Below are 22048 nucleotides of genomic sequence, written 5' to 3'. Positions count from 1 at the left end.
TTCAGTTTGAAAATTTGGTTAGTGAGCGGATGAATGAAAACATCTGAAAGTTCCTGAGTTATGGTACAGGTGGAACATTTACCACATTTAAAATGTCCAGTTAGTTGTATTGGTGGCAGGCAGGGATCCATTATGTCAGATGGACTTAAAAGTTTTTGTAGCCTGGAAAGGCTCTAAAGAGAACCTAGATGAGTTCCTTATATGGTTAAACTCTAGACATCGGAAAGTTGAGTTTAGTATGACTTGTCATCCAAATTACATCTCTTTCCTAGATGTCCTTGTTACTAAAGAGAGTGATTCTATTAAGACTACAGTATATAGGAAAAATACAGACAGAAATACCTTTCTTGATTTTTCAAGTAATCACCCGAATCCTCTCAAACGCAGTTTACCTACCTCTCAGTTTTTCCGTTATCGTAGGCTATGTTCCGACACGGGAGATTACAAGCTTAAGAGTAAACAACTGTATTCCCGATTAAAGAACAGGGGATACCCCCCAGCAGTTTTAAAGAAAGCCTATAAGAGAGCTAAATTCATTAATAGGGATCTCCTTTTCTTACCTCGGGAAACTGAGTCTACGGACAACATTGCTACCTGCATTCTAGAGTACTCTCCTAACATCAACAATGTCTCAAAGATACTAAGACGCCACTGGAAAATAATGGATCTTCATCCTGTGTTCAGAGACATCCATTTCAGAATAGCATTTTCACGACAAAAAAACTTTAAAGAACTTTTAAGTCCATCTGACATAATGGATCCCTGCCTGCCAACATTTTAAATGTGGTAAATGTTCCACCTGTACCATAACTCAGGAACTTTCAGATGTTTTCATTCATCCGCTCACTAACCAAATTTTCAAACTGAAACACATGACTTCTTGTACATTTACTTTTGTAGTCTATGTTTTCATTTGTCCATGCCCAATGATCTATGTTGGTCAGACTACCCGTCCCTTTAAAACACGGGTCACTGAGCATAAGAGTTGCATACGCAATAATAGACTACAAGCTCCCATGGTTACCCATTGTTTAGAACATAATCACCAGTTCATGGATTTAAAATGTTGTGTGATCGATCATATTAGTGAGGCGAGTATGGATAGACAGCAATGTTTGTTGCGTGCTGAGCAACAATGGATCCATAGACTAAACAGTGAAGAACCAGATGGACTTAATTCCAAATTGGAATGGAGTATATTTTACTAACGTTTCATTAATGTTACACACTGAGTTTTACATCATATATAGAATTTATCTCTTCCTGTTTACCAGCCTCTGCTGTAGTATTTGAAGTTTTGCACGTGTCAGCATTTACCATCGCAGCATTAATTTTTGCCACGTATTCACTTCCGGGTTTGTCACCCGGGAGTGCTATAATAATCCCAGTACAGTCGCGGTGCAGCCATTTTTTGATCTTGAGATGCGGTTTGCGTCCAACTTAAAGGTATGTCCTTATGGCTTCTCTTTCAGTTTTTTGAAGCCGTGCAACTGTCCAGTTTTTATCTTAAAGCTTTGCTTTAATTCTGGTTTCAGTGTGATCAGATTGCTCTACACCCTGAGGCAGCAGATATGTGAAACGCTGGCCATCGTTGGTGTACCGATCAACAATTTAGATAAGTGGATTTTTCCTCTATCTTCTGCACAACAGCCCTGCTTCAAGTTTACTACTATTGGGAGTTGGTCTGGAGGTTTTTTGCCAGTGAGGTGTTCGCCTGACCACCTTGGACCACCATTGTGGTGGTGGAAGGGTTCCAATCTGAGGCTTTTTCCTCCAGTCATTTGAAACTCCCTCTATTGAAACTGCAGCAGTACTGATCTTTGTGACATTCTATTGCATTGGTGAAAGTGTTTGTTTCAACACCTAAATTTATATACATCCAAAACAAAAAGCCTCAAGCTAGTTATTGTTCATAGACCTCAGTAGTGCAGGCTAATATGAGTATCAAACTTTTCCTCATAAAGCACAACAGCACCTAAATCAGTGGTCTCAAACTCAAACCCTTTGCGGGGCCACATTTTGGATTTGTAGGTACTTGGAGGGCCGCAGAAAAAATAGTTAATGTCTTATTAAAGAAATGACAATTTTGTATGAGGTAAAACTCTTTATAGTTTATAGAACTTTCCTTTAACAGTTAAAAGGAAAGATATATAAACTATAAAGAGTTTTACCTCATGCAAAATTGTCATTTCTTTAATAAGACATTAACTATTTTTTCTGCGGCCCTCCAATTACTCTATTTTTTTCTGCAGCACTCACATTTAAAGTTCAATATATTTTCTTTCTCAAAACTGGCACATTTCAATCACTAAATTGAAAATAAAATAATTTTCCTACCTTTGTTTGGTAATTTCATCAGTCTCTGGTTGCACTTTATTCTTCTGACTGTGCATCCAATACTTCTTCCCTTCTTTCAGCCTCCTGTATGCTTCCTCTCCTCCAGACCTCATTCCCTCCCCCAAATTTTTCTTTCTTTCTCTGATTCCGTGCCCCATTTTTTGCTTTGTTTCTGGTTCCCTGTCCCCCCTCCTTCTTTCTTCCTTCCTCCGTACCCCATTTTTTGCTTTTTTTTCTGGCTCCCTGTCCCCACCCCACCTTCTTTCTTTCTTTCTTCCTTCCTTCCTGCCCTCCCCCATGCTACCTCCGTCGCAGAATAGGCTGCTGCTGGTGCCGCTATCGGGAACAGGCCATCTCCCTGCTTCTCTTCTGCACCGGGCCGACCAACTCTCGCTGCCCGATGTCAATTCTAACGTCGGAAAGGATGTTCCGGGCAGCCAGGCAGCGATTGGCTAGCCAGAACGTCCTCTCGATGTCAGAATTGACGTTGGGCCGCCAGAGTTGGTCGTCCCTGCAGGGAAGAGAACAGTGGACCTCCCCCCCCTTGGTACGCCACTTGAGCAGCAGCGTGTCTGGCGGCTCGTTCGTTCAGATCCACGCCTGCGTCTGAAGCCTCTCTGATGTTGTGACATCAGAGAGGCTTCAGACGCAGGCGCGGATAGCGCAAGGAGCCGCCAACCCGTGGCTTTGAGCGAACGAGCCGGCTGCTGCTCCAAAAGAAAGAGAATGATGGCCTCCAGACCGTGGGCCGCAAATAAAACCAGGAGAGCCACATGTGGCGCGCGGGCCGCGTGTTTGAGACCGCTGACCTAAATCATCATTGGTCCCATTTTAATCATCTTCTTTAGTTATATTTTAAATATACTTTAAATAGTTTTTCTTAAATAATTTCAGTAGAAAAAGTACTTGCAGAGCTGCCTAATGCGGGGAACATGAATCTGCTAATATAAAGGGGGATTTCCTTGATAAAGCCTTGTACGGGCAAAACATAGCTCTATATCGGAGTACTAACCCCTTTTTTGCATAGATTAAGATGAGTATTGTTTTCTTACTCTGCAAGTACTTTTTCGTGACTGGAGAAGGACCCCATAAAGTCTTAAAACAAATGCAACCCATTTAAAAAAGAATCCTTCCTTCAATTGGAAGCCAGTGCGAAATCTGATAATATTTTGTTATGAGCAGGGCTGTGAAGTCGGTAGATAAATGTTCCGACTCCGACTCCTCAGTTTTTTGTACTTCTGACTCCGACTCCAACTCCCCGACTCCGGGGATCTTCATCCGCGTAAAAAGATGTTGTGCATATGGTGGGAGAGCTTGGTTGGATGAATTTTTCGAATCTACACCAGGTGATTTCTACCATCGAGGTATTGAAAACCTTGTTGAACGTTGGAAGTAAGTTGTAAACAACAACAAGGGAGAATACATTTATAAGTATTGGTGCTCCGAATTGTGCGTTGCGTGCCATATAGTGAAGCACGTGTTCGTTTTGCGGTTACGTGAGGCACTGCATGCACTGGTCTTTATTCTTACAGTAGAAAAGTCATTAATTATAACTTTTTGTGAATTGGGACATTTAAACTTGCTTTTTTTTAATTCCAATCTAAATTTAGTCGGAGTCGGAGTCGGTGCATTGTTTGGCAACTCCGACTCCGACTCCAGGTACCCGAAATTTCCTCCGACTCCGACTCCACAGCACTGGTTATGAGATCAGTTTTTTTTCAGATGTTGGGACTGGGCAGGAGAGATCTACTGGGACCTGTTTATGAAGGCAAATGGGGCAGAACTTTAAGGACCTCTTCACTACTTTTATACCCCAAGAAGCAGGAAAGAAATGAATATACAGTGAATGTAATTGGATGGCTGTGGGTAAAAGGATTTTGTAACAATGACACAGAAATGTGAGAGTTGATTTATTGAGACTGTAATTTCTCTGATGCAGTGGAATCTGTAGCCACGAAACATTGTCAGCGTCGGACAGCTTAAATGCTAAAAAGGAGCTCCAGGGAAGTTCTGTTTTAAAGGTTCAACAGAGAACACAGCAAGTATTTCTGAAAGTTTCTAAAGTCCATAAGGAATAATTGAATTGCACAGAGAACATTGGCTAAATATTACATTTTTTAAATTGATTGAAAGTGAGTTTAAATGTGGTAAGCAAAGGCACAAGAGGGGAGGTTTTTATGCCGGTGACTGAACTAGGGAATTTGGAGAAGTTTTCTCTATGCAACTCTCGTAAAAAAAATCTGAGGCTTTTCCTTCCTTCTGTGTTTGCCCTTTGTAATAATAATAATAATAATAATAATATTTTATTTTGTATACCGCCATACCCAGGGAGTTCAAGGCGGTTCACAACAGATAGATGAATTACATACAGTGCGATTAGAAAAAGAGGAAACATATCAAAGCAATCGTAGGGTCAAACTCGTTTACAATAACAATTAAGGTGAGGGAAGGGCCAAATGTACTGCTTCTGAATGATGAATATCAAGTGTACAATGTTATGTTAAATTGAAAGGTATTAATAAGAAAGTAGGAGTTGGCTCTAAGGTTAGAGCACTGTTATTGAGTGGCCTGATATTCTGCCAGCTTAGCCAGAGCATAAAGTTAAGCATATGTAGCAGTGTACGTATGAGCAGCAACCCTGTCATTGCTCATACTCATAAACTAGGCTTGCTGTTTATGTGGCTTAACTTATGTATAGAGGTGATACAGAGAGCAGCTGAATTTCATCATTCTGCTTATTACTTGTGTTTTGATTCCCAGCCTGCTCCTTGCTCTGCCCGTTTTGTACATGGATAAAGGCAACTATGTCTGGTGACATTTTTCTGCATAAACACCACAGATTTTTAAATAAAATGCTGCTTTTGTAAATGAATGTGTTATTTGGTTGACAACTCTCTATTCTACTGTATAATACTTACATCTAAGTAAAAATCTTGGGAACCCCAAAAACAAGCAAATGCAAATCCAGCGAAAACGAAAACTCTTGTGGAGATGGTGACGTTCAAGATGCAGGCTATATTTAAAAATATACAAATTCGTAATCCACATAAAATATATCTAGGACCCAAACCGTTGGGAGATATGAACCCAACACGGTCCATGTTTCGACAATACTGTCTTCCTCAGGGGTTCCTAAAAGTCCTGATATAAAAACACGTGGATTAAAAACTGAAACAATCGTAACTCTGCACGGATGACGAATTCTCAAAAGTGAGAGAATCTCAAGATTGTGTGTGTAATTTGTCTGAAAGAAGCCAGAATTTGAATTCTGTGATCTTTTCTTTGCTCCTAAACACACAAGAACACGTGTGCCCATCTCATATTAAAGATAGAGTTAGGACTACATGTACTAATTAAGACTACAGTTACCTGGTCATAAATTGTAGTAAATCCAAACACCGGGTTGTTATTTCCAGTATCCTTAATTCACGTGGAACCAATTAGTGTCAGTGACGTAGTGAGGGGGCGAGGGGGGGTGGTCTGCCCTGGGCACCATGTTGGTGGAGGCGCGTGCCCCCTTCCCCCATACCTCTGGTTGAGGTTGTTATTCACGGTGGTCAACAATGTGCTCTTCATGACCCCGTCGGCTCTCCCGCTGACATCACTTCCGGGTGCCGCACATAAGTGATGTCAGAGGGAGGGCCGACGGGGTCGCGAGGAGCACGTTGTTTGCTGCGAGCAATAACTTCAACTAGAGGTACAAGGGAAGGGGGCGCATGCGGCAGGTGGAATTGGGGAAGGAGTGGAGGGGGTTGCGCAACAGACAGGAGCAGGGAAGGAGCGGGGGGGGGGGGGGGGGGAATGAGGGTGGAGGGGAGCTTCTGCCCCGGATGCCTCTCACCATCGCTACGCCACTGATCAGTGTTGTGGAATTTGGACTCCCCCCCCCCAAATAAGTGAACATTTAAGAGAGGCTGGATTATGGACCAACCTGTCCTCATTCAGTGTGTTCTGAAGAGAGAGAGATGTTGGCCAATCAGAAGACGTCTGAATTCAGTAGACCTCTTTGAGGGGTGATGTACTTCCAGTTTGGTCAGAACCAGCACTGTGACTGGCATGCTTCCTCATATAGTTTTTTTTTGTTTTTTTTAACTTTCTTTGCTCCATTCTGTCTGGGTGACAGTCTTTAGCTTGGGTACTACACACCAAAGTTCCTTCTGGAACCCTGCAGTTGTCGACCCTGAACCCAGCCATCATAGCTCTCCCAACCCTTGGGGCTTCTAGCTGTCTTGCTCACCGGGAATTAAATGAATACAAGCCAAAGCCCAGAACCAGGAAACAAACCCAGATTCCTCCAGGTGGTAGTACACAGCACTGCCACTCAGTGGCTAGTTAAAATGTGAACTGGATAAAGACAGAACCATGTTTTATGGGGTTAGCTTAGGTGGTTAAGTGCTGACTTCACTCCCGGTCTGCTCAACAAAATAGCTGATTTTGGATTAGGCACTAATCAGGCATATTCAGTGGAGTTTGCCCCCAGACAAGCAATTTAAATAGCCAGGAACTGTTTCTGTCCATTTAAATCACTTTGAATATTAATCCCACTGTGTACTTTTCTGTCTAAGAATGATAAATAGAGACTGCATGATTGGGATTTTTTTCCTCTGTTTTATAGACCTTTTTCTTCATAGTGTAAATCTTTGCATTTCACATATTGTGTGGCTGGAGACTGCTTTGGCTCTGCTTACATCTTTCACCACATATCAAACACTCAGAGGATGCACACTTGGAAAAGAATATAAATAGATGTACTGCAGACTTTAAAATGAGACTGTTTTCCTTGAAATACTTTCCTCTGTCCACATGCAGGGCTCTGTTTTCTCAAGTGAGTGGAATCGGTGTTCAGCCAACCAGTTGTATCGCCTGTGTGTCGGCCATTTGTGGTGCTTACAGAGACACACAGCTAGGGCCTCGTGCCAATAAAAGGGGGGGGGCAAAACTGCCAAGTCAATTTGCTTTCACCATTTTCCCCTGTGGAACATTTCTTGCTTCCCAGATGTTAAAGAGAACGAACTCTTGGAAGGAAATTGTCTCAAAATTAAGCAAGCGAAGCCTGAATTTCTTCTAAGGCATGAGCTTAAACTCGCCAGCTCTCAAAAGGACTCCTTTCACTAAGGTGCGCTAGCGTTTTTAGCGCACGCAGGAAATTACCGCGCGCTATGCTTCTAGAACTAACGCCAGCTCAATGCTTAAGGTCTAGCGTGCGCTATTCCGCGCGTTAAAGCCCTAACGCGGCTTAGTAAAAGGAGCCCTTAGTGAAACTCGATTAAGGGATTCGGGTGGATAAGGGGAGGCCATAGCTCCCATGCTCTGATTGCACTGGACAACAAAAGTTTTGCTTCCTTAAAAACAAACTGGTGAATATGATAAACCCCTTCAAAATAAACACACATATAATTTTCCACTGACTGTATAACGTAGGAATTCTGAGAAACACGATGGTATCTTTATAACATGTTTTAATGCACAAAGTTTCTGATATGCTGTGATAGTTTGCCATGGCTAAGAGTGTCTTCCTGCTGATTTTTGTTTGTACTCAGCGTCTGGTGCATTTCGTTGCAGTGTCCAACAATAGTCAACAAACATTGATGGCTTCCAGTTACACTGATATCTTATTTCCATAGTGGTAATGTCCTGGTGAAACCTTTCACCATGTTCGTCGCTGACTACACCCTCTTCTATTAAACTGTGCTAGCAGTATGTAGCGCTGAGAGCCGCGCTGTATGGCCTGCGCTGCTCCCAACGCTCATAGGAACTCTATGAGTGTCGGGAGCAGCGCGGCTCACCGCGCTAAAAACGGCTATCGCAGTTTCGTAGAAGAAGGGGCAAGGTTTGCGGGGAAGAAGTGACATGATGCACTTCATGGTTTTGTATGGTCTAAGTTAAATATAGTTTGGTGGTTTGTTGCCAAGAAACTTCTTGACATCCTTGAATGCTTTCCAGGCGATTTTCTCTGGCCCGACTAACAGATCTTCAAATCTCTCGTCATTGATGACGCATCTGACCTTTGGACCGACAAAAATGCCTTCCTTAATCTTGGTGTCAGTTATTATTAATTGCATTAGCCTGAAATTAAAACAAGAGATTGTAAAAAATGTACTTTTTTGTTAAAAACAGTAAATGATACATAATTTTAAACATGATTTCCATGATCAACAGCCATAAATCTGTAAGATATACCTGAAAGTGTTGAAGAAGAAATAAACTTTGTTGTCCAGTGTTGATCACAAAGTTAAACAAATATGTTATCCTGGTTTACACCTTTAAAAAATTGTGAGGTGCTGAGTAAAAAGGTACCAAAAGTGGGGTATGTGACTTATTTATACCACAAGATAGAGGATATAATTCTGCACAATTTCAGCCTCAGGTATGGACTTATTACATCTTTTAAAAATGCGAAGCATTTATCAATGAGCAAATAATTAAACCTTTGAACTAATTTTAAACTAGACATATTATATACAGGTGCTTTCTCTGGGCCTAGTGGGCTCACAATCTATGGAGCAAAGGAGGGTTTAACTCAGAAATCACATACCCCATTTTAGGTAACTTTTAGGCACTTGTCTAAGGTACAAAAAACATCATAGATTGTGAACCCACTAGGGCCAGAGAAAGTACCTGCATGAAATATGTAGAATGCTGCATATGTCTAGTTTAAAATTAGTCTAAAGGTCTAAAAAAAAACAACAACAAAAAAACGCTTTTCTTAAGTGTGTGCTGTGAGTTTCATCTTATGTTGGGACTTTGAATAACAAAGATATTATTTTCTTCCTTTTCAAGTTGGGACATTATTGAGTGAATTGGCATTTTGATTTATTAATTTACTGACAACCTGGCTCCAAGGTTGTCCAGTCAAAAAAAAACCCCAAACCAAAACACTATTTAATTTGATATTTATATATTGCAACTCTGCAATTTGAAGAAGTTTACACATATTTAAAATCCACAATACACATTAACATTAAAAAATAAAATACCAGATTACAGGAGATTCTGCAGCTTAACATATAATGCAGGCGTAATGTTACTTATCTAGCAGTTAGATTTTCTGTACCCTCTAGTCTAGGCTTTAATTATTTAATTAATTTTATGTTCTCTGGAATGTTCCTCTGTGGGGCAATAGCTGCCTTCTGTTTTGCTTTTCTTTCTTTTTTTTTTTAATCAGCAAGAAAATGCATCACTTCAGCTCTGGAGGTCTCTGAGATGTAAGCAGCATCAGATTGCAATCAGAGAAAGTCTAATCTGGTCTTTGATTACACTGCACTCTTTCATGTAAATGAGGGACACAGTCGAACAACAGACTGTTTTCTTTCAAAATTCCCATCTTAACTGTTAGTGTTTATGCATAGGTTTGGTATTTGATATCGTTTAAGAGAATTAGGGCTAGATTCACTAAGCAAACCGATCGTGTACCGATCGGTTTGCGACCCCTTTGCGACCCGATTTCCCTCCGACCCGATTCACTAACCTCTGTCCCGATCATCCTCCGATCTGTGCATGCAAATGAGGGGGAACAGCATTCAAATGTAGGCAGGCAGGCAGTGATTCACTAAAAAAAACTGCAACACCGACTGGGCTGGCCGATCAACAAACAAGCGACTGCTGGGAATCATTCGTTCACGTCATTTCTGACTGCATCTCCTGCTCTCTGCCCTGACTTTCCTGCTGTCTGCCCCGACTCTCCTGCTCTCTCTGTCCCGACTTTCCTGCTCTCTCTGCCCTGACTCTCCAGCTCTCTGCTCCCGACTTTCCTATTCTCTGCCCTGCTTCTGCCCCAGCCTTTCCCCACAGTGCGAGCCCATGGTTTTAACCTGTGGGTTTAAAGCTTGTTAAAACCACGGGCTTGCTGGGCTCACTAAAAAATTTAAAGTAAATAAAAAAAAAAAAAAAAAAAAGTCGCTGCTCTTCAACGCATGCGCAGATACCTACAGATGGTCTGCGCATGTGTGTGGATCACTATAGAGCGATCCGGGCAATCGGTTGGGGGTGTGATTCCGATCGCCCTCATTTGCATGAAGGCGATTTGTGAATCAGCCCCCCCCCCAGACACGGATCGGATCCAATACATGCCCTTAGTGTATCTGTGTCTTAGAGCCTTTATTTGTCCATAAAGGAGATATAGGAATAAGTTTTACAAGCCATAAATATTAAACTTACATATACAAAACAGCATATGCATATAATTAGTGATTTTAGAAATGGCATAAAAATATGTGGCCCAGGTGTCAGCCCTTGTTGCGGGTGATAAAATTATTTTCCTGCAACACTCTTTTATAAGAAAGTATATAAGAACATAAGAACATAAGAAGTTGCCTCCGCTGAGGCAGACCATAGGTCCATCCTGCTCAGCGGTCCGCACCCGCGGCGGCCCATCAGGCCCATTGCCTGAGCAATGGTCTATACCTATCTAAACCCCCCAATCCCTTTTTCTTCTAGGAATCTATCCAAACCTTCCTTGAAACCATTTAATGTTTTCTTGTCTACAACAGCCTCTGGAAGCGCGTTCCATGTATCCACCACCCTCTGAGTGAAAAAGAACTTCCTAGTGTTTGTTCTAAACCTGTCCCCTTTCAATTTCTCCGAGTGCCCCCTTGTACTTGTGGCGCCCCTTAATTTGAAAAATCTGCCCCTGTCTACTTTTTCTATGCCCTTCAGGATCTTGAAGGTTTCTATCATGTCTCCTCTAAGTCTCCGCTTTTCCAGTGAGAAAAGTCCCAACTGCTTCAATCTGTCGGTATATGGGAGATTTTCCATTCCCTTTATCAGTTTAGTCGCTCTTCTCTGTACTCCCTCAAGTACCGCCATGTCTTTCTTGAGGTACGGCGACCAGTACTGGACACAGTACTCCAGATATATATCTAATAATTTTCTAATCGGGCTGCCTGTGGGGAGAGCTAAGGGGTTCCTTCAGTTATATGGGAAAAGAGAGCTAGAGAGTTCTCTAGGTTATAAGGGAACCAATATTAATTAACCCACTGGGACTTATAAGACCTTTTTTTAATAGCTCTACTTATTACATAAACAAAGTACCCCAATAAGAGCTATATTTTACACTACTTCTTATGCTTATAAGTAATTCATTTATTATACTAATTTAGCACCATCAAAACCTTTAAAACATATTGTAACATTATTTCATACTAAACATACCCACAATTGTTCTCCCAAACAGTGAAGCCCTCCCAATCTATCCAACACATAGAGAAAATTAAAATTCATGAAAAGTTCATCCCTTCAATAAAACACTGTATTCAGTGCCTAATCTTCTTATCTGTATCAGTTCTCAATTGTTTATCTTCTGCACGCCATTGTTTACTGGATTTGCCTCCACTCTCATTCAATCGAACTTGATCTTTTAAAACATTTTAGCTCGACACGGTTCTGTGTTGACACAGTTCTGTGTTTCACCCTAAGACGTCATCAGGAGCTTAAGACTGAAACCGGCTCCACTTCATCACAGTTTCTACAATATACAATTCCAAAATTACCTTCACCCATGAACCTTACAATATGTACATTAAATTAAATTAAATCTATAATAAACATTTAACCCCAATCATGTAACATCATACCAGACATTTCATCAAATATTGTTTGCTGGCCTCAACCAGGACTGAGAACTCCAAATCAGGATCTTACCCCAGCACAAACGCTGGAGAAATTCAACTTCTTCCCATTACCTCACTTCCTCTTTCCTGTTATAACCCCTACACACCTGTCCTTAATTAAAGCAAATGCCTTTCAACTTCTTTATTGAACCCAAGGGGTTCTACCGTGCCTCAGGAGTGGATTAATTTTTGTTCTTTCCTTAACAGAATCTTAGATACATTCCCACCTCGGGTCAATTGAACAGTGATTATAACCACGAATCTCAAATCTTTCACCACATGCTCTAACTGAATCCAGTGAGCCACCAGCAGGAGATCAATTTTCTGTAGTCTCAGGTTGCTTATATGTTGAGCCATTCGCTGTTTAACTTTTCTCTTAGTTTGACCTAGATACCATATACAACCTGACTTGTATTGCAACCTATCCGGTCCCGCAAATAAAAAAACTTTATTACTATTTGGAATGTTTACTCTGCCACCTCTAATGCATAACAACAATACACATACCCATTGCATTTGAAGTGCCCTCCCTTATTCTCACTCCTGTCACTACAATTATTAACCAGCAACTCACGGAGATTACGTCCCCGGGTATAGGCAAACCTCGACATCTCCCGGAGACCCTTGTGGAGCCCTAGCATATGCCAATGTTGCCTTATCACCTGTCTGAACTGACAGGATTGCGCAGAATAGGGAAGAGTACATGTCAGATGTCCCTCTTCTCCACCCCTCTCTTTTTTTATCATTAACCATCTTCTATCAGAATATTTGGTGCTTTTAAACGCACCTCAGATTACTTTCTGTGGGTAACCCCTTTGATTAAAATGATCAGTCACCATAGAAAACTGAACCTGAAATTCTGCCCTCTCACTACCCACACGCTTAACTCTCAAAAACTGACCCACTGGAATATTGTCCTTCAAAGATCTAGGATGTTAACTCATAATGAAGGACAGTGTTCCGGTCAGTAGGCTTTCTAGAGAGGGAAGTGGTGAATTCCCCTTGAGAATAAGTAATCTGAATATCAAGAAACTGGACAGTGGTGGTTGATTTCGTGGCTTGAAGTTATATATTTGAGTCACAATTATTTAAATAATGCAAAAAAGCATTCCAATGACTCTTCACCCACAGACCAAATCAATAAAATATCATCTATGCACCAGCCTACAATACCAGCAATGAACTCACTATCATACACAAACCGCTATTCAAACCTTGCCATATACAGGCAGACAATTGCTGGGGCCACAGTGGCACCCATGGCCACCCCCTTTCTTGATAAACATAGGGTTAAATCCCATTGGATTCCTCCGGGACATAATGATCCCATAGTTGAAACATTTCAACAGTTGGTCCTACATGGGTTGGATCAAATTGAAAACAGGGGGACTTTTGAACAGCACAATTTATCTAAGAAACAGATTCTGTTGAATAAAGAAGTTGAATGGCATTTGCTTTAATTAAGGACAGGTATGTAGGGGTTATAACAGGAAAGAGGAAGTGAGGTAATGGCAAGCAAGTTTCAAGTTTTTATTAAAATTTGATGTGCACGCATTGTCAAATATTTCAAAGCGTATTACAAATTAAAAATTGGGGAAAAACATTGTAATAGATTAGTACAAACTGGTATATTCATACAAAAATTCAATACAGGTACAAAAGGAAAGGGTGATGAACTACATTAATTATAGAAAAAGAGAGCATATATGGGTAACACATCAGGGAGGGGCAAAAAAAATGAAGAATAATGAAAAGGGAAAATAAAGTCCTGCAAATGAGGTCTGATTTCATGTTGGATGCTTGTATAATAATAATAAATTATTTTAAACAGAGATTAAGAGGCTCTGTTACAAAGCTGCGCTAGCGGCTGCTCTGCACCAATGGCCCTGAAGCCCATAGAGATTTAAAGGGCTTCGGGGCCGTTGCCACGCGACTTTGTAAAAGAGGCAGTAAACGTCTTATTTATATCTTATAGGCATCCCTATACAGAAAGCTTTTTAAAGATCCTTTGAATTTTTCTAAAGATGTTTCTGCACACAAATAGTTTGGTAGCTGAGGAGCTGTGACCCAAAAAGTAGTAGTTCTCCTTGTGCCAATGACTTCTAGGGAAGGAATGGTCAAAAGATGCTGCTCTGTAGATCTTAATGTTCTAAATGGAGTATATGGTATAAGATGATGGTCAAGAAATGTTGGTGCATTTGATAGTCGGATTTTGAAGGTTATTAATGCAATTTTGTATGTGATTCTATAGGAGATTGGTAACCAATGTGCTTTCTTCAGAAGTGGTGTCACATGATCATATTTTTTTTGAATTGGTGATAATTTTTATTGCCGTATTTTGTATTATTTGTAATCTTCTCAATTCTTTCTGTGTTACGCGTTTATACAGTGTATTATAATAATCCTGATTTGGAGTTCTCAGTCCTGGTTGAGGCCAGCAAACAATATATGATGAAATGTCTGGTATGATGTTACATGATTGGGGTTAAATGTTTATTATAGATTTAATTTAATTTAATGTACATATTGTAAGGTTCATGGGTGAAGGTAATTTTGGAACTGTATATTGTAGAAACTGTGATGAAGTGGAGCCGGTTTCAGTCTTAAGCTCCTGATGACGCCTTTGGGTGAAACACAGAACTGTGTCAACACAGAATCGTGTCGAGCTAAAATGTTTTCAAAGATCAAGTTCGAATGAATGAGAGTGGAGGCAAATCCAGTAAACAATAGCGTGCAGAAGATAAACAATTGAGAACTGATACAGATAAGAAGATTAGGCACTGAATACAGTGTTTTATTGAAGGGATGAACTTTTCATGAATTTTAACTTTCTCTATATGTCGGATAGATTGGGAGGGCTTCACTGTTTGGGAGAATAATTGTGGGTATGTTTAGTATGAAATAATGTTACAATATGTTTTAAAGGTTTTGATGGTGCTATTATTATTATAATAAACTAGTTTTTTTAGTCCGTTACATTAACAGGTGCTAGAATAGATTTGTAGACTTAGGCATTTCTTTCTTTCTTTCTGTATGTCTGTCTCTTTCCCTGCCCCGTGCCTGTCTGTCTTTCTCCCTGGCCCCCTGTCTGTCTTTCTTTCTTTCTGTCTCTCCCCCCTGTCCAGCAGTAGCCCTTCTCCCTTCCTTTTACCTCCCCCCTTCCTTTTACCTCCCCCCTGTCCAGCAGCACCCCTTCCCTGCTCCCCCTGTCCAGCAGTAGCCCTTCTCCCTTCCTTTTACCTCCCCCCTGTCCAACAGCACCCCTTCCCTGCTCCCCCTGTCCAGCACTAGCCCTTCTCCCTTCCTTTTACCTCCCCCCTGTCCGGCAGCACCCCTTCCCTTTTCCCTGTCCAGCATCCGCTAGGCCGGGCAGCCTCGGGGCTATTGCTAGGCCAGCCCGCCTCGCATTATCAAAATTGGCTGGCCTAGCAAATGGCACACAGCTGTTTGATGAAACCACGGCTGCTACCGCTGCTGGTCTGGGGTTGAGAAGAAGAGGCGTCCGGCAGCAGCAATGTAGTCAGAGGGCAGCAAGTTCGCCGGCGTCGGAGATTGGGGCAGGAACGTTGCTGGTGAAACCGCCACACACCTCACAAACCGCCACAGGCTCCTTCTATTGTGCATGCGGTGGCATAGAGTCACGGACCCATGGAGCCACGGATCACGGAGTTTGAAGTGCGCATGTGCGCTAAAGGTTTTATTATAGCAGATGATGAATTACTTATAAGCATAAGAAGTAGTGTGAAATATAGCTCTTATTTGGGTATTTTGTTTAGGCTATAAGGGAGAGAAAAAGGTCTTTGTTTTCCCAAGCATGGTCTTTGCACCTAGTCTTTGCTCCCCTGGATCTTGATCAATAGAGGCTCTTTTTGGCCAAGCTGACATGGGATTCAAATGCTGGAAGTCAGTGCATCTCTGGCTTTGGCCTAGACAAAGAGAAGTGAATGGGAGTAATAGGAAGTACTCCCTAAGCCTCACTTGACAGGAAAATCTCAGATATAGTCTAGAGCAGTGGTTCCCAATTCTGTCCTGGAGGACCAACAGCCAGTTGGGTTTTTTTGGATAACCTTATTGAGTATGAATGAGAGAGATTTGCATATAATAAAGGTGACAGGCATGCAAATCTACCCCCTGCATATTCATTAGGGCTATCCTGAAAACCTGACTGGCTGGTGGTCCTCCAGAACAGGGTTGGGACCTACTGGTCTAGAGGCTTTCCTCAGGAATTTTTTCCTGGTGCCCTGACACAGTGAGGAACCAGGTGATAAGAGACTGGAGCCCAGCTGAAGAAAAGACCTACCTTGAGCTACCACAACAGTGGTCTGAAGAAAGAGGTATTCTGTATAAGCCTCAGAAGAGAGGAGGAGAAGATAGGAGAACAAGCTGAAAGTAGAGATTGCGATGTTTCAGGATTTGTGAGTAAGGGCCCATGTGTGTGTGGTGTGTTATGGTATCTCCAGGAAGAGAACCCCCCCCTCCCCACAAAACACCACTCCAGCCCTCAAGAGAAATAACAACCTAAATAGTGCTTAAGAATTGTAAATTCTATTTTAGGATTTGAATTTTGAAGAATTGTGATCCCTATTATGTTCTTTCTAGTTTGTGCTGTGGAATTACTGTATTTTGGAAGACCCCTGCAGTGGACTGGTGGGAGCAAGGGAGTTTGATTGCTGGGTTGGTAGTCCAGTTATTTGTGGGACTTCTGGCACCAATTTATTTTAACCTTTTTCTCTCTCCTGTGAACTTATTGGTTCAGAGCATGGGCTGAATGGTTATTATTACACTGCTGAGAGCCAGGATCGCCTGATATCAGCCCCCTTAATATTGCCTTGACACAATTCTTACTTGCCTTTTAGCAAGTGATAAAACCCTGTAAAAGCAGAAACAATAGGAGTAGCCTGCACATACCCAGGGTTACAAGGAGCTGTGGCTCCAGGTACACCATAGACTGTTAGCCCACTAGAGCCAGAGAAAGTATCTGCATTTAATATGTAGATTGCTGCATGTAATAGCGCTATAAGTAGTAGTAATCAGAAATTGATCTCCAACGCCATGTCAGGTCATTAATAACTGTAATATCTTGCTATGGAATTGTATTAATACATTAAGAGGCCAGTTGGATTCTTCCTTGACCTTTGATCCCCAAATGTCTGCTGTAACGAGATCCCCAAACGTCTGCTGTTGTCCTACTCCCACGACATATTTTGGCAAGTTAACCATTCTTTGAAGTTATCAATCTACTGCTTTTGGCATTTGCTGTCAACATCTGCTGTCATACAGTGTAGGCTTGACTGTTGGAATTCAGTACGTCAGCCATAGTTTCTCCTCTATATATCATTTCCAGCTCAATCCCAACACCATTAAACCAATTCACAATGCCAGAAGATATAATTGGGTAATCTCTCTCCTAGCCTCATAGAACGGATTCCCTGATCAATATAGAATCTGACATAAGATCCCATTTCCAACTAATAGAGCACTATGTATTGAAAAATCTTTCATACCTTTCTCAGGGTTTAGTTCCACATTCGTTAACATATTCACTTTGGTCCCAATATGTTAATACACTTTCTGTCACTTCTAGAGTTAAGGACTTGGAAACTATATAAAGACTGGGGCTCTTCCTTATGGAATTCTTTGCACCCATCTATACAAGTAGAATCTTGACCATCTGCAAGAAAATTTATACTTGGTCTGAAACTGTTTCTTTTTGAATAAGAAACCAAAGACTGGTCTTCGTGACATTTGAAGCATTGAAATAAAGCATCAGATTACTGCGTCTCAATGACCACGTATTTGGACCTGGAGGATGAGATGTACGATGTCTGCATCTATGAGACAATCATGGGTTTTCTTGCTACATAGAGCTTTTTGGACCCCTGTTAGGTTACAGAAATTAGATAGTTCAAAGTCTAATAGATGCTGGCATTGTCATCTAGAAGCTGGGACATTGGATCATCTGTTGTACTATTGTCCCTTGATACTTAAATTTTGGAGGTCCATATGGGATCAAGTGAATAATATATTGGAAAATCCAGTGGCATTAATGTATGATACCATTTTATTTGGTACGTTGATGAGAGCTAAAAACCAAATATCTGTTCGAAATAACAAACTTCTCTTTATAATGACAGGGGTTTCCAAACAACTCATTTTGAGGAACTGGAAAAACTGGGATCAATTAAGTTATACTTTTTGGTGGGAATCTCTGTGTTACACTTTTAAAATGGAGCATATGATGGCCATACAACAGGGACATTATAAGAAGTTTATGGATGTTTGGGAGCCATTGGCAAAATTCTGTAAGGAGTGATTGTTTATTTTCTCCTTTGATAATGCACGTCCAGGGTGGATGGGTGGGAGCAGGGTGGGGAGATACTTTTAATTTGAATGCAATTGTTGGATATGTAGAAAGGGAGGGATGATATATGTATTTGTCATAAAATATTATTTGATAGAATTTAAGTGCTGTTAAAGTGTAAAATGACTGTATAACATGTTGCACTTATTTTTTTGGCTTTAAAATGAATAAAGATATATATATATATATAAACTCTGTAGACAGTGCTGTTTTATAAAAGTTGACTATGGCAATTAAACATAATACAGTGGTGCCTCGCATAACGGACGCCTCGTACAGCGAACGCTGCGCATAACGAACTTTTTGTCTTGCTCCCTATAACGAACTTCGTTTCACACAACGAAGTCGCCCGAGGGGCCCGGGGGGGGGGGCGGAACTACTCTCGCCGCTTTCTAATGTGAGCCGGGAACAGCAGCACCCTCCTGTCTGAATGCAGTGTTCCATCATCTCCCTCCACCTTACCTTAAAAACCGAGTTTTCCGGCTTTCTTTTTCGGCCAGCCACACACTTTCAAAGAGCAGCACATGCGCGCATGCTCTGTTGTTCAATCTTCTCCTCTGACGCAACCGGAAACCGGAAGTTGCAGGAGAGAGAACATTGATCAACTCCAGCAGCTGCGCGTGCACAGCTTTTTGAGATCGTGCGGCTGGGTGAGGGAGAAGGCTGGCAGGCTCTGCATGTGAGGTGAGGTGGAGGGAGGGAAATGTAGGGCTGCAGAACGAATTATTTTGTTTTACAGGTATTCTTATGGGAAAACGCGTTTCACACAACGAACGTTTCACATAACAAACTTGCTCCTGGAACGGATTAAGTTCGTTGTGTGAGGCACCACTGTACCTGGAAATCTAGACACCAGTGCTAAATATGCAGGTATAAGCCGTTATCTAGATTGCTGAAATTCATTGCTAGTACCTGGATAAGTATCTAGGTAAGTTAGGACAGCTTGTATTCTTCTATACTTCAGTGTAGAGCATGACATGGGGACAAATTTGTCCCTGTCCTCATGAAATCTATCTCCATCCTCATCCTGTCCCTGTGAGTTCAGTCCCTGCCCCATCTCTGCAAGCTCTGTCCTTATCTGCAAAACCTCGAACATTTTAAGGGCAGGATTTTCAAAAATCCACGTTAAAAAGCGACGCTCTGCTACCACAGCCGTTTTGATACTGAATTGAAAAACCCGAGACATTCTTAAAAAATCACGCATGCAAATAAGATTGATGGGCAGCAGCAAAGATTTCCTACATTTGCATGTGCCCACATTTGCATGTGCACACTCTCCTGCTGCACTATTGAACGAATGGAAGGGAGAAGCAACGTCAACTTTTTCCAATCGCACATAAAACATGCCTTTCTCTCCAAAAACTACTATAATTCAGGTAAATCTTGTAATTTGTTTTTAATGTAAGATTTAATCAGACCCACAGCTAGAAACACACAAGACAAGGGTATCATACACGTGCTCAAGAAGAACCATTGGCTTTTAACAAGTGCGCATGAAACATGCCTGCCTCTCCCAAAAACTCAAAAGAAGTGTGATTTTACTATTCTCCACTAAAAATATATAGATACACTTTTTTTTTTTTCATTAGCCACAGTCAAAACACAAGTGCTGGCATTGTAACAGCAGCCCCGGACCAGTCGCTCTTTTTGTCACCAAAAGCCAACACCGCTCATCAAAAATGCCTCGGCGATTTTTAAGAATCCACCAAAGGGCTCATTTCAGTGTTAAAGAGTCCATTTGCATACCATTGCTGGAGACTGCTAGAAACCTCGGTAAAGACAGAGATAATTCATCTTGATAATCCGCCACTAAAATGCATGCAGGCTAAACCGCTGGAAAACTGCTTAGCGACCACGTTAAAGTTTTGAGAATTGTGCTCTAAGTGTTCGGGGCTTGTGCAGATGAGGACAGAGCTTGCAGGGATGGGGCAGGGATGGAGGTAGATCCTGCAGGGACATGTACTGCTGCTGCATATTGGCGATACCCAGATAAGGCCCAGGCCTGGATTTCATACCTGGAAAGGCACATACACCTTTATTTCGCACAACAGTGATTTTTCTACACACCGACCCGTAAGTATAGAAGAGCGAGTGGGCAGCAACAAAGAGGCACTTTTTTATGGCTTGAATTTGAAGATATTTGGTTAATTCTGCATGACTACAACATAGATGTTGGATTCACAGTATCTGTGTTTATAATGAACTCCTAAAGCAGTGTATCGAGTCTTGAGACACCTGATACTGACTGGATTTTGGCCCAAATTCACTAAGCAAAATCGGTTTGTGACCCCTTAGCGACCTCGGCCCTATTCACTTACCTCTCTTCCGACCATCCTCCGATCCGCACATGCAAATGAGGGCAATGGCATGCAAAATAGGCAGGGACGCGATTCACTAAAGAAAACCCTGCAACACCGACTGGGCTGGCCAGTCAAAAAAAAAGCGACTGCTGAGGACTTTCTGCTGCCCTGCTCTCTACCCCGTCAGCCCCTATCCTGCAGCCTTGAACACGCTGCCTGCCTTCCCCGAACACGAACACCCTGCCTGCCTGCCCTGACTCTCCCACCCTTCCCCGCACTGCAAGCCTGTGGTTTTAACCCGCTGGCTTAAGCGGGTTAAAACCACGGGCTCCCTAAAATTCCTCAATCGCCTATTATTTTTTTTAATAGGCGATCAAGGAACTTTTGGGAGCCCATGGTTTTAACCCGCTTAAGCCCGCGGGTTAAAACCACGGGCTTGCAGTGCAGGGAAGGGTGGGAGAGGCAGGGTGTTCAGGTTCAGGGCTGGAAGGCACGTCTGTGTTCGAGGCAGGCAGGGAGGCAGCACTTTTAGGTTCCCTGGCTGCGCTCAAGTGTTAAAAAATAGAAGAACAAAAAAAAAATAAAAAATACAACTCTGACGGCCCGGAGGTCTCACACATGCTCAGACCATCTACAGGTGGTCTGCGCATGCGCAGGGATCGCTATAGCACGATCCGTGCCTGCAGATGGGGGTGTTCCTCCGATCACCCTCATCTGCATGTTGGAGTTTGTAGAATTCGTCGGAACTGCCCGGATCGGGCCCGATCGGGCAGGTTAGTGAATCCTGGCCTTTATGTCTGTTTTAACTACCCAAAAAACAAACTGGTAAAGGAACTCACTAGCTACTTCAAAAATCTTTTAACATTAGGTGGTGCTCAGATTCCGAGATGGAAGTGAAGAGTTCAGTATGGGGACTAAACCCCTATGGAAACTCTTATGGTATCTATCATTGCACCGTATGAAAAAGATGTTTTAAAGTGCTCACAGTATGAACTCATAGTATTCACAAAGTCCTTGGAAATACACAATTATTGTCCAATCTTTGTATAACTTCAATGGAGATTAACTTCAATATATGCAAATTTCAAAGAAAGGGACTTAGCTGAAGAATACTGAAAGCGTTGGTGATTGCTGGGTCCTGACGCGTTTCGCCGCCCTGGCTTCCTCAGAGAACCCACAGCTTTCAGACTCGTATTTAAAGCTTGTCCTAAAAGCACAATGCAGATAAATGTGAAGAAAAAATTAAATTCAGAGCTGTTATTCACTGTTAAGAACCGTTTACAACTACCCTTCATGATAAATTAATGTGTCTTTGACCTCTTGGATTCCCTCCTGTTTTGGATCTCACTTTCTCTTCATTGCCACCTCAGTGCTATTCAGACAGCACAAAGGCGGTCAGGAATGATTTTCAGTAGCTTTATCTGGATAGTGCTGCTAGAAAT

At 41.9% G+C, this 22048-nt stretch overlaps 1 long non-coding RNA gene across 1 annotated transcript; it reads right to left on the bottom strand.

Annotated features, from left to right (window-relative positions):
• Positions 1–7789: 7789 nt before the first annotated feature.
• On the bottom strand, positions 7790–20682 carry LOC117358003. The gene is made up of 3 exons (XR_004538928.1): positions 20625–20682; positions 17450–17616; positions 7790–8403 (listed from the first exon to the last, which is right to left on the bottom strand). It is a non-coding gene; the product is annotated as an uncharacterized LOC117358003 (long non-coding RNA).
• Between the last annotated feature and the right edge of the window lie 1366 nt (positions 20683–22048).

The sequence above is a fragment of the Geotrypetes seraphini genome, chromosome 3 (assembly GCF_902459505.1).
Source record: "Geotrypetes seraphini chromosome 3, aGeoSer1.1, whole genome shotgun sequence".
In the NCBI taxonomy this organism is placed as follows: Eukaryota; Metazoa; Chordata; class Amphibia; order Gymnophiona; family Dermophiidae; genus Geotrypetes; species Geotrypetes seraphini.
The sequence above is the reverse complement of the archived record's forward strand: the minus strand, read 5'-3'. Positions and strand labels throughout refer to the sequence as shown.